The following is an 11,016-nucleotide window of genomic DNA, read 5'->3' on the forward strand; positions in this document are numbered from 1 at the left end:
AAGAATTATAAAATGTGGGAGTGCCCATCAATTAGGGAATGACTGTAGTATATCAATGTGATGGAATACTATTGTGCTGTAAGAAATTATGAAGGGGATGGCTTCAGACACCTGGGAAGACTTTTATGAACTGATACAAAATGAAGTGTACAGAACCAGGAGAGCAATTTATACAATAACAATGATATTGTAAAGGTAAACAATTTTGAAAGACATAAGAACTTTGATTACTATGATGACCAATTTCAATTTAAAGGATTCATGATTAAACATGCTGCCCACCTCCAGATAGAGAGGTAATGGACTCAGAGTGCAGACTGAGGCATACATGTATGTAAACATATGTATATATATATGTGTATACATATATGTATTACACATATATAATTGTGGTTGATAATTGAGTTAATAAAAATTGTTAAGTCTTTCAAAGTTGTTTACCTTTACATACACGCACATACACACATACAAACACGTATTCATATGACTTTGCCAATGCAAGGCTTTGTTTTGCTTGACTATATATTTGTAATAGGTCTCATTTTTCTTGTTTTTCAATGGGAGGTAGAGGTGGGAGGGAAAGAATACAGAACTAAAAATAAAATAAAAAGAAAGAAGCCGAGGCTCTGATTTGCCCAAGTTCACACGGGTAATTTCTGGAAGAGTCAGAATTTGAATCCAGCTCCTCTGAATCCATAGTCCATAATGCTCTTTCCACTGTGCTGCCTTGCTTTCCCTGGTTCATTGGAAGAACTCTCTCCATGATGAAATCATGGGTTCTTGAAGTATTTAAGTATTATAATTAAGGCCCTAGAGAGGCTAGAAAGGGAATGGTGGGTATGTCTGAAAGCATAGGAAAGGGCAGGTAAACAGGCAGCATCAGGACTGAAGAATGTATCTGCCACCTGCCCACTTCCTTGGCTGTCTGACCACGAAGCCTCCCAAGGAGCCCTGGAGACACACAACACCTGCCTCCCAAGATTATTCTGAAAACCATATGATATAAAAACTGTAAAGTGTTTAGCACAGTGCCTGGCACATAGCACGTGCTATATAAATGTTAGCTATTATAATAATAATTATCATTATTATTACTATACCTCACAGGGTTTTTATGAGAATCAAGTGAGATAATATTCATAAAGTACTTTGCATACCTTAGCATGCTATATAAATGCTTCTGCTTTTTCTTCTCCTCCTCTTCCTTTTCCTCCTCCTCCTCCTCCTCTTCCTTCCTTCTCCTATACAAAAGAAATCAATTATATTGAAACTGTTTTTGTTTAGTCATTTTCAATTGTGTCTGATTCTCCATGACCCCATCTGGGGTTTTCTTGGCAAAGACACTGGAGTGGTTTGTCATTTTCTTCTTCAGCTTATTTTACAGATGAAGACCCTGAAGCAAACAAGATTAAATGACTTGCCCAGGGTCACACAGCAAGTAAGTGTCTGAGGCCAGATTTGAACTCAGGAAGATTAATCTTCCTTATTCCAGGCCTGGTACTCTATCCACTGCACCACTTAACCGCCTCTCAGTTATTATACTGAAATATAATTCTTTAAATTTTTTTTTAAAAGTTCACGGACTTCAGATAAAGAAGCCTGTTCTAAGTCATCCATATCCTCCAAGAAGTTCTTTCTGCCTGTCCCGAGCCTTGAGGAGACAGTTTTCTCCTCTGCATACCTATAGTTCCTATTGGTCAGCAGAGGTCACTGTTGTTCAGAGATGACCATCTTTAATGTGCTAGAAAAGAGGAGTATACTGAAATAGGAAAATCCTGGGAAATTCCTCATTCCAAAATAGACATACTATCCTTATCCCCTCCTTTGCCCCCAATGCTGGCTGAAAATTCTCTATTCCTTCTTTTGATCTTATTTTTACTGATATTTTTGCTTTAACATTACCTTCATTTCCAAATCTCTCTCTCTATTGCCCATTTCTTAAAATAAAGATAGATTTAGCAAAATCAACCAAAACATCAACCATATCTGACAGTATTTACAATATTGAACAGCCATCATCCCTTACCTTTGCAGAGGAGGGAAGGGGGTGAAGTTTCTCAACTCTTCCCCAGGTTCAAGCTTGGTATTTATAATTATGTGGTATTATTTTTTGTTGTTGTTGTTGTTCTTTCTGTTTACATTATTGTAGTAATTGTGTATATTGTTTTCCTGGATTTGCTCACTTCACTATGCCATTAGTTCATATAAGTTTGCCATGCTTCTCTGAATTCTTCATTTTCATATGCCCATCAGGGACAGCTAAGTGGTGCAATGGATAGAATACTAGGCCTGGAGCCAGTAATTTCAAATTGAGTTTAAAAAATTTTTGAAAAAAAAATTTTTTTTCAGTTTCAAATCCAGCCTCAGATACTTATTTGCTGTGTGACTCTGGGCAAGTCACTTAACCCTGTTTGCTTTAGTTTTCTCATCTGCAAAATGGTCTGGAGAAGGAAATGGCAAACCACTCCAACATCTTTGCCAAAAAAAACCTGTACATCATATGAAATGCCAGGTTGGATGAATCAAAGCCCAGAATTAAGGTTGCCAGGAGAAATATCAATAATCTCAGATACATAGATAATACCACTCTGATAGAAGAAAGAGAAGAAGAATTAAGAGGCTTCTTAATGAGAGTGAAGGAGGAGAGTGGAGAAGCTGGCTTGAAGCTTAACATCCAAAAAATTAAAATCTTGGCAACTGGTCCCATCACTTCCTGGCAAATACAGGGAGAAGAAATGGAAGCAGTGTCTGATTTTATGTTCTTGGGCTCAAAGGTCACTGCAGATGGTGACTGCAGTTATGAAATTAAAAGACATTGCCCCTTGGAGGGAAAGCTACGGCAAATCTGGACAGCATACTGAAAAACAGAGCCATCACCTTGCTGACAAAAGTCTGGATGGTCAAAGCTATGGTTTTTCCAGTAGCAATGTGTGGCTGTGAGAGTTGAACTATAAGGAAAGCTAAGCACTGCAGAATTGACACCTTCGAATTGTGGTGCTGGAAAAGACTTGCAAGTCCCTTGGACAGCAAGATCATCAAATACGTCAATACTTAAAGAAATTAATTTAGATTTTTCATTGAAAGGATCAATATTGACACTGAGGCTTAAATACTTTGGCCATATAATGAGAACACAAGTCTCACTGGAAAAGACCCTGATGTTGGGAAAGATTGAAGGCAAAAGGAAAAGGGGATGGCAGAGGATGAGATGGACAGATAGTGTCAGGGAAGTAACAAACGTGAACTTGGTCAGACTTTGGGAGACAATAAAAGATAGAAGGGCCTGGCGTGCTATCATCCATGGGGATCATGAAGAGTTGGACACAACTGAACAACAAAAATATTCCATCACATTCATGTATCAAAATTTATTTAGCCATTCCCCCAGTGAATGTAACTATTTCTTTGTGCTTCTGAAGGGACTCTCTGTGAATGTCAGCATGGACAGAAGTTCAAAGATCAGAATAGATTATAGTATTTAAAACTGGAAAAGAACTTTAAAATCATCCAGTCCAACCCAAACATTTTATAGAGGAAGAATTTGAGGACTAGAGAGCTTGTGATTGACCCGTAGTTATATAACTTGTTGTTGTTCAGTCGTTCAGTTGTATCTGACTCTTCATGAGTCCATAGAACACCAAGCCCTTCTATCCTTCACTGTCTCCCAAAATCTGTTCAAGTTCATGTGTTTTGCTTTCATAGCACCATCTGTCCATCTCATCCTCTGCCATCATCTTTCCTTTTTGTCTTCACTCTTTCCCAACATCAGGTTCTTTTCCAATGAGTCCTGTTTTCTCATTCTCTGCTTAAGCTTCAGTATTTGACCTTTCAGTGAATAGCCCAAATTAATTTCTTTAAGTATTAACTGATTTGATGGCCTTGCTATCCAAGGGACTCTCAAAAGTCTTCTCCAGTACCACAATTCAAAGGTATCAGTTCTGCAGTGCTCAGCTTCCCTTATAGTTCATTTGTCATAGTCACACATTGCCACTGGAAAAACCATAGCTTTGACCATACAAGACTTTTGTCAGCAAGGTGATGTCTCTGTTTTTTTGGTATGCTGTCCAGATTTGCCATAACTTTCCTTCCAAGGAGCAAGTGTCTGTTAATTTCATGGCTGCGGTTGCCATCTACACTGATCTTTGAGCCCAAGAATATAAAATCTGATGCTGCTTCCATTTCTTCTCCCTGTATTTTCCAGAAAGTGATGGGACCAGTTGCCAAGATCTTAGTTTTTTTGATATTAAGCCTCAAGTCAGTTTTTTCTCTCTCCTCTTTCACCCTCATCAAGAAGTCTCTTAATTCTTCTTCACTTTTTGCCATCAGAGTGGTATTATCTGTTTATCTGAAATTGTTGATATTTTTTCCTGGAAACCTTAATTCTGGCTTTTGATTCATCCAGCTTGGCACTTCACATGATGCACTCTGCATGTAAGTTAAATAAATAAGGTGACAATATATAGTCTTATACTCCTTTTCTGATCTTAGGCAGTAAATAGCAAAACCTGGATTCAAACTCTTCTGACTCCAGATCCAATGCTCTTTCTATTATATATACACTATTGTTCTATTCTTATTTAATACATGAGTTTAAGTCTTCCGCAGTTCTGGAAGGCTGAAGAGGTAGTATAGTTGTAGGTAACAGAGAACTGGCCTTGAAGCAAGGACGATGTGAGTTTCAGAAAGGGTGCCAACATAGCAAAGCTAGCATTTTTATAGTGCTGTTAAGGTTTGCAATTTATCATCTCATTTGATTCTTTGGTTAAGGGATTCTTCCCACCTGAGGATTCCTACTACCAATGAAATGACAACTCTGGTCCAATATATTGCTATTTTATCCATAGCTCAGACAGTTGCCTTTGAGCAAGATTATTTGTGATCAGGACACAGAAGTGGAAGAAAAGAGGAATTAGGTAATTACTATGAGAGTTGTCTTCATAGATCTGTAAGAGTGGGTAAGTCATATTTTCCTCACAAGTTGTCTTGGAACTACATCCCCAAGAAGCCTAAATGTCTGCTCAGCAGGTGATGACATTACCTTCATAGGCACTCTGACTGGACATGGAACTTTAGCATGCTCCATTTGAAATGAAAATGGGAATCTCATGGTGGAATGAGATCAGGTCCACAAGATCACAGGTGACAGAGCCAGAGAGAGAAAGGGAAATAGAAAAAAAAAGGAAGATTTCCTCTTAATTATATATGAACTATGCCAGTTTTAGTGTATTTGAATTGATTCAGGAGTGAGTGGCATCACACAGGTGATAGCATTCCCAGTTAGAAGAAAAATAGGAGGTTTTTCCCTCAAATTCTTGAGAGAAAACAACAAAGCTTTCTACAATGCTTTGCAGTTTCCATTATGATAAGCCATGCCTTGCAGATACTGAGGATTCAGTATTTGTCCAGTTGGCAAGTCTCTAGTCCCTTTTCCATCTGCTAGCCTGCAGTGCCATGCTGAGAACCCAGGCTAGGGAATAAATGAAGATAAGAGAGAGAGGGCATGATCCAGTGGAGCTGCTGGCATACACTAAACTCTTCAGCAGAACCAAGCATGAAAAAAGTAGCCTATTTCCCTCTCCTGTTATGTTAGAGATACAGGAAGGGGGCTGGGTTCCCAGCCTACAGTCTCTGGAGAATTGGGACAGGTAGCTAGAAGAAATTCGTGGTTAAAGTTCTTACTGAATGATTTAACTCCTTGTTTACTTTTCACTCTTTTAACTTAATAATCTTAGCTTTACTATGATTTCAAGTGATTTATTCTGGACTGAAAGATTTCAGTGGAAATGCGGATTGATGAGGTTACTGATTGAGACGAATGATTTCCCTATGTTCTATAGATCTGAAAGTTGCTACCAGGGGGTATGTCAGAGAACCGGATACTACATATCTGAAAGGTCATCATATGAAAAGCAGAGGAATTAAACTTTTTTTCTTTGACCCCAGATGGCAAAACTTAAGATAAATAAGTAGAACTTGCAAGGGAACAGATTTTGACTCAAGACAAGGAAGAATTTTTTGGACCTTTTTTTTTCTCCTTTATATCGTCTTATCTGGTGATCTCATCAGCTCTTAAAGGCTCAATTATCATTTCTATGCAGATAATTCCTAAAGCTATAATCCCTGGTGCATAGTAAGTACTTAATAAATGCTCTATCTATCTATCCATCTACTTACCTACCTATGTCTACTTTTTCTCCTGAGCTATAGTTATAACTGCCTCTTGGACATCTCGAATTGGATGTCCTATAGGTCTCTCATACTCAGCATGTCCAAAGCACAACTCATTATCCCTCCTCTCCCAAACTCCTCTTTTCTTTCTTTTTTCCCACATTAATCTATCTTAATGATCTTAAAATTCTGTGACAAATTTTTGATCAAGTTGTTCCCATTAAAAATTACTGACTTTAAAAACTAGTAACTTAAAACTGCCACGAAACAAATGGTCTACAAAAACATTCCTTTCTTGCTGAAACTTTTATGATGCATTGTAATCATTAACTAGTCTTTTACTATTAAATTTAAGGGTCAAATGAGACAAACCATTCTGAGACTGTTCTTCCATCACTGATTAAAGCTGGAGTGGCAAGCGTTGTTTCTGGACATTTTGAAGAGAGTTTGTGACCTTGCCTTCCTGTCAACTGCCTCATATCACAAACAGCAACACAACCCAGAGGAGGATAATCAGAAAAACTTTCCACATGCATAGGCTTACCTGGATCCATTTCAATGATGGCAGTATCACCATATTCCAGAAATTTAGGGCCATCTTCCAGATTCTTACCAGAATGATGATCAATCTTCTTTAGTTCAGCAAATTTGCAAGCAACGTGAGCAGTGTGACAATCCAGAACAAGCACCTAGCCCACACTGATTTGGTCTGGATGGTTCAGGATAGTGACCTGTGCAGTAAAGCCAGTTGTTTCCAAGGATGGATCATTCTTGCTATCACCAGCCATATTACACAGCAGACATCTTTGACAGACATGTTCTTGACATTGAAATCAACAGAGCTTCTCAGTCAGAGCTTCACTCAAAGCTTTATGGTGCATTGTGACAGACTTTACTTCAGTTGTAACATTGACTGCAGAAAAGGTCACCAATATGCCTGCTTTCCATATAGCCAACAGGTACAGTACCAATACCACCAATCTTGTAAACATTTGGAGTGGCTTGTCAGTTGGATAAGTTGGTGGCAAGATGCAATCCAAAGCTTCAAACAGTGTAGTTCCATTAGCATGGAACTTTCCAATTCAAGTGACTTTCCAATTCAAGAAGCTTGATTCTAACATGTTGTTGCCATTCCAACCTGGAACTGGTACAAAAGCTACTCTGTCAGGGCTGTAGCCAATTTTCTTAATATGAGTACTGATTTCCTTGCCAATTTCCTCATACCTCTTCTGGCTGTAGAGGGAACTTGGTGGAATTCATTTTGTTGGCACCAACAATTAGTTGTTTCACACCCAGTGTAGTGATCAGAAGGGCATGCTCATGGGTCTGCTCATTCTTTGAGATACAAGCTTCAAATTCACCAACACCAGCAGCAGTAATCAGGACAGCATAGCCTGAGATGTGCTTATAATCATGTTCTCGATAAAATCTTTGTATCCTGGAGCATCAATAATGGTCACATAATACTGGCTGAGCTCAAATTTCCACAGGGAGATATGAATAATGACACTACATTCATGTTCTGCCTTCAGCTTACTTAAGACCTAGACATATTTGAAGGAACCTTTTCCCATCTCAGTCACCTCCTTTCCAAACTTCTCAATGGTTCTCTTATCAATTCCATCACATTTGTAAATGAGGTAGCCAATTGTGACGAACTTCCAAAGTCTATGTATCCAGTAACAGCAATGCTAATGTGAGTCTTTTCTTTGCTTTTTTTTGTTAAGGTTTAGCAATAGTTTTCACAACATCTGTGTTCTGGCAGCAAACTCACTGCAAAGACCAACTCTCCTCTTTTCTGAAATTCTCTTTTACTGTTGAGAGCATCACCATCTTCCTAGTCATCCAGGCTTACAATTCCAATGTTATCTTCAATTCCTCTCTTACACACCCCACATATCCAATCCATTGCCCAATCTTGTCATTTCTATTTTTCTCCACTACATCTTTACTACATCTCTCCTATGCATCTCTACTGCAATAGCCTTCTAAGATTTAGAATCTAAATGATCTCCTTGCCTCATGCCTCTTTCCTCTTCAGTCCATCCTCCATTCAGCTGCCAATGTGATTTTTCTGAAGTGTAGTTCAGACCATGTCACTCCTCTTCTCAATGAGATATAATGATTCCATATAATCCTCAGAATCAAATATAAAGTCCTCTGTTTGGCATTTATAGCTCTTTATAACCTGCCCCCTTCCTATCTTTCCATCTTTCTTAAACTTTAGCCTTCTCCACACACTCTACAATCCAGCTACCCCTATCTACTTTCAGTTCCTTAAATAAGTCAATTAATCTCTTGGTTCAGTGCTTTTGCATTGGCTATTTCTCTGGCCTCATGCCCCTTCACTTCTGCCCTAGTTTTTCTTGCTTCTTTCAAGACTTAGCTCAAATCCCACCTTGCATAGGAGATCTTTCCCAGTTCCCCCAGATATCATTTCTGTTCCCTTTCAGATACTTTTTATCTAGTGTGTATTTATCTTGTATATACCTTGCTATCTTCATGTCATCTCCTCCATTAAAATGTACATTCCGTGAGAGTAGAAACTGTTTTTTAGATTTTTTTTTTGGTATCTCCAATGCCTGAACGGTGTCTTGCAAATAGTAAGTGCTTTTAAGTACTCATTGACTGCCTGACTGACTGACTAATAGTTAGAGCTGTCCAGCAATGGGACTGGCTGCCTTACTAAGAAAGGCTGCCTAAGAAGGAGCTCCCAGTCAGTGAACACCTTTAAATAGAGCTGGATGCCAACCTGACAGGGTTGTTGTGGGGAGGGTTTTTACATACTGTTGGATTAGGTATCTTTCATGGGAAGAGAGTGGGAGGTGTAACAAAGACAAACTTCTCAGCCTCGCACTGTGCAAAAGCCTGGCCCTGCTTTTCATTATTAGCCACTATTTTCTGTGAGTTCAGTTGTTTCATAGTCTTGGATGTTTTATGATTTCTAAGAAAAAACTGAGTTTCAGTGAAGGCCAGAGCTTAATGTAGTTCAGTATATTAAATTGGAATGAAATAGCAATGGTTTGGTATTAAAAAACACTTGAGATGAAACATAAAATCACAGATTGCTAGCATTGGAAGGAAATCTTAGAATATAGAATGATAGAAAATAGAATGATGAAGTTGAAAAGCAACTTAGAGCAACTTAGAATGTTAGACTACAGGGGACCTTGGACATTATAACCCAGTAAGTTACATGCAGCCCCAATCCTCTCAAGTATTACTTGAACCAGATTAAGATGTAATTGGGAAATATTTAACAAAAGAAATAAAAATACAATAAAATATAGATAATATTAATATGTGGTTTTCTAAGTTAATGTGCAGCCCTTAGGGATTCCTTATGCATAGTTTAGTGGCCCCACTTCTATCTGTGTTTGCCACCACTGATAAAAGTCTAGCCCCTCTTCTTAAAGACCAAGAAACTGAGGATTAGAACCCAGATATTGATTCCAAGTTCACTGTTCTTTTCACTAAACCAGGCTGCCTCCTCTTCCTTCCTTCTGCCTTTGTAACTCTGTCCCATGTATTTTTGGGCTACTGAAATAAGTTTCTTCTGCCTGAAAGCACTTTATAAACTTTAGACCATATTGTAGTGGCAAGTTGTAATAATAGTGGTTGAAGCCAAGTAAAAAAATTCCGGTACGTCATTTTCTATGAGAGTTGGATCCTAGAGAACACCTCGTTAGAAGAAATTCCTTGAATTATGTTTCCCAGAAGGCTGTATGTCTTGTGTACAGAACAGTGGTATTGCCCAGCAAGGGCTCTTATGGATGGTGAGTCTTCTAAGTGTCAAGAGATATAAAAACATGGGCTGCTGAAAAAAAAATTGTGAACAAAGATGGAGAAGCAAGTCATGACTGTGCTCAGAACATGGATACAAAACAAGAGTACATGGAATAATATTGTCATGATGTTCCCAAATCTAGTCCAAAATTCCAGGCATAATCCAGATGGCCATGAAGCCAAGACATGAAATTATAGATTCATAGTTCTAGAGCTGAAAGGCCCCTTAGAGATGAAATAGTCTACCCTCTTTCCCCAGACACACACACACACACACACACACACACACACACACACACACACACACTTTACAGTTAAAAAACTGAGGCTAAGAGAGTTTAAGTGACATGCTCAAGGTCACAAAGTCAGTAAGAGGCAGAATCAGGATTCAAGTTCAAGTCCTGTGATTCCAAATTTGCCTCTTTCCACTGAACCTCTTTCCACAGATCTCTAGTCTGCCCCCAAAGAAGCTTAAGAAGACCTGCAGCTTGCCTCCCAAAGGCTTCTGAAGACCTTCATGAGGTAGAAGATAGTAAGTTTAAATCTTTTTTTAGCCCCTGGCTAAACTTTAGAGATTTCTAGTTCCCTTTCACAAATACGCTTGCAGGATTTGTAATAATTAAGGGGACAATTAAATTATAATCCCCTTGGAGATTATAAGGGGTTGTTTCCATTTCTGTGTTGTCAAGATATTAGAATATACCCTGTTTTCCAGAGCTAAGGCACAGCTTTATACATAACAACAATCCTTTGCGCTTACCTTCTGGAACTGATGGTCCCTGGGCTTGAATAAGCACTATCAGGCCCAGACATGAAGCCCTGCTATGAATGGACTTTTTGTCACTAGACAACCTTGCCTCACTGTTGCTGTTGTGCCTCACTACTGTTGCTACATTATACTGTTGGACTCTTTGTCTGGCCACAAGTATATAAATAAAGGTTCAGTCACACTACAGCGGGTCTCCCCACTAGTGGCGGGGCTCCAGCACATGACTCCATGCAAGTTATTTCCCTCATTTTGAAATTAAACTTCTGTTTGGTTCCTGACTGTCTCTAGCTCGC

General features: G+C 38.8%; 1 pseudogene; it reads right to left on the bottom strand.

Annotated features, from left to right (window-relative positions):
- Positions 1-6,518: 6,518 nt before the first annotated feature.
- LOC114047244 lies at positions 6,519-8,013 on the bottom strand (annotated as a pseudogene).
- Between the last annotated feature and the right edge of the window lie 3,003 nt (positions 8,014-11,016).

Source organism: Vombatus ursinus, unplaced genomic scaffold (genome assembly GCF_900497805.2).
Source record: "Vombatus ursinus unplaced genomic scaffold, bare-nosed wombat genome assembly UNPS02014786.1, whole genome shotgun sequence".
In the NCBI taxonomy this organism is placed as follows: domain Eukaryota; kingdom Metazoa; phylum Chordata; class Mammalia; order Diprotodontia; family Vombatidae; genus Vombatus; species Vombatus ursinus.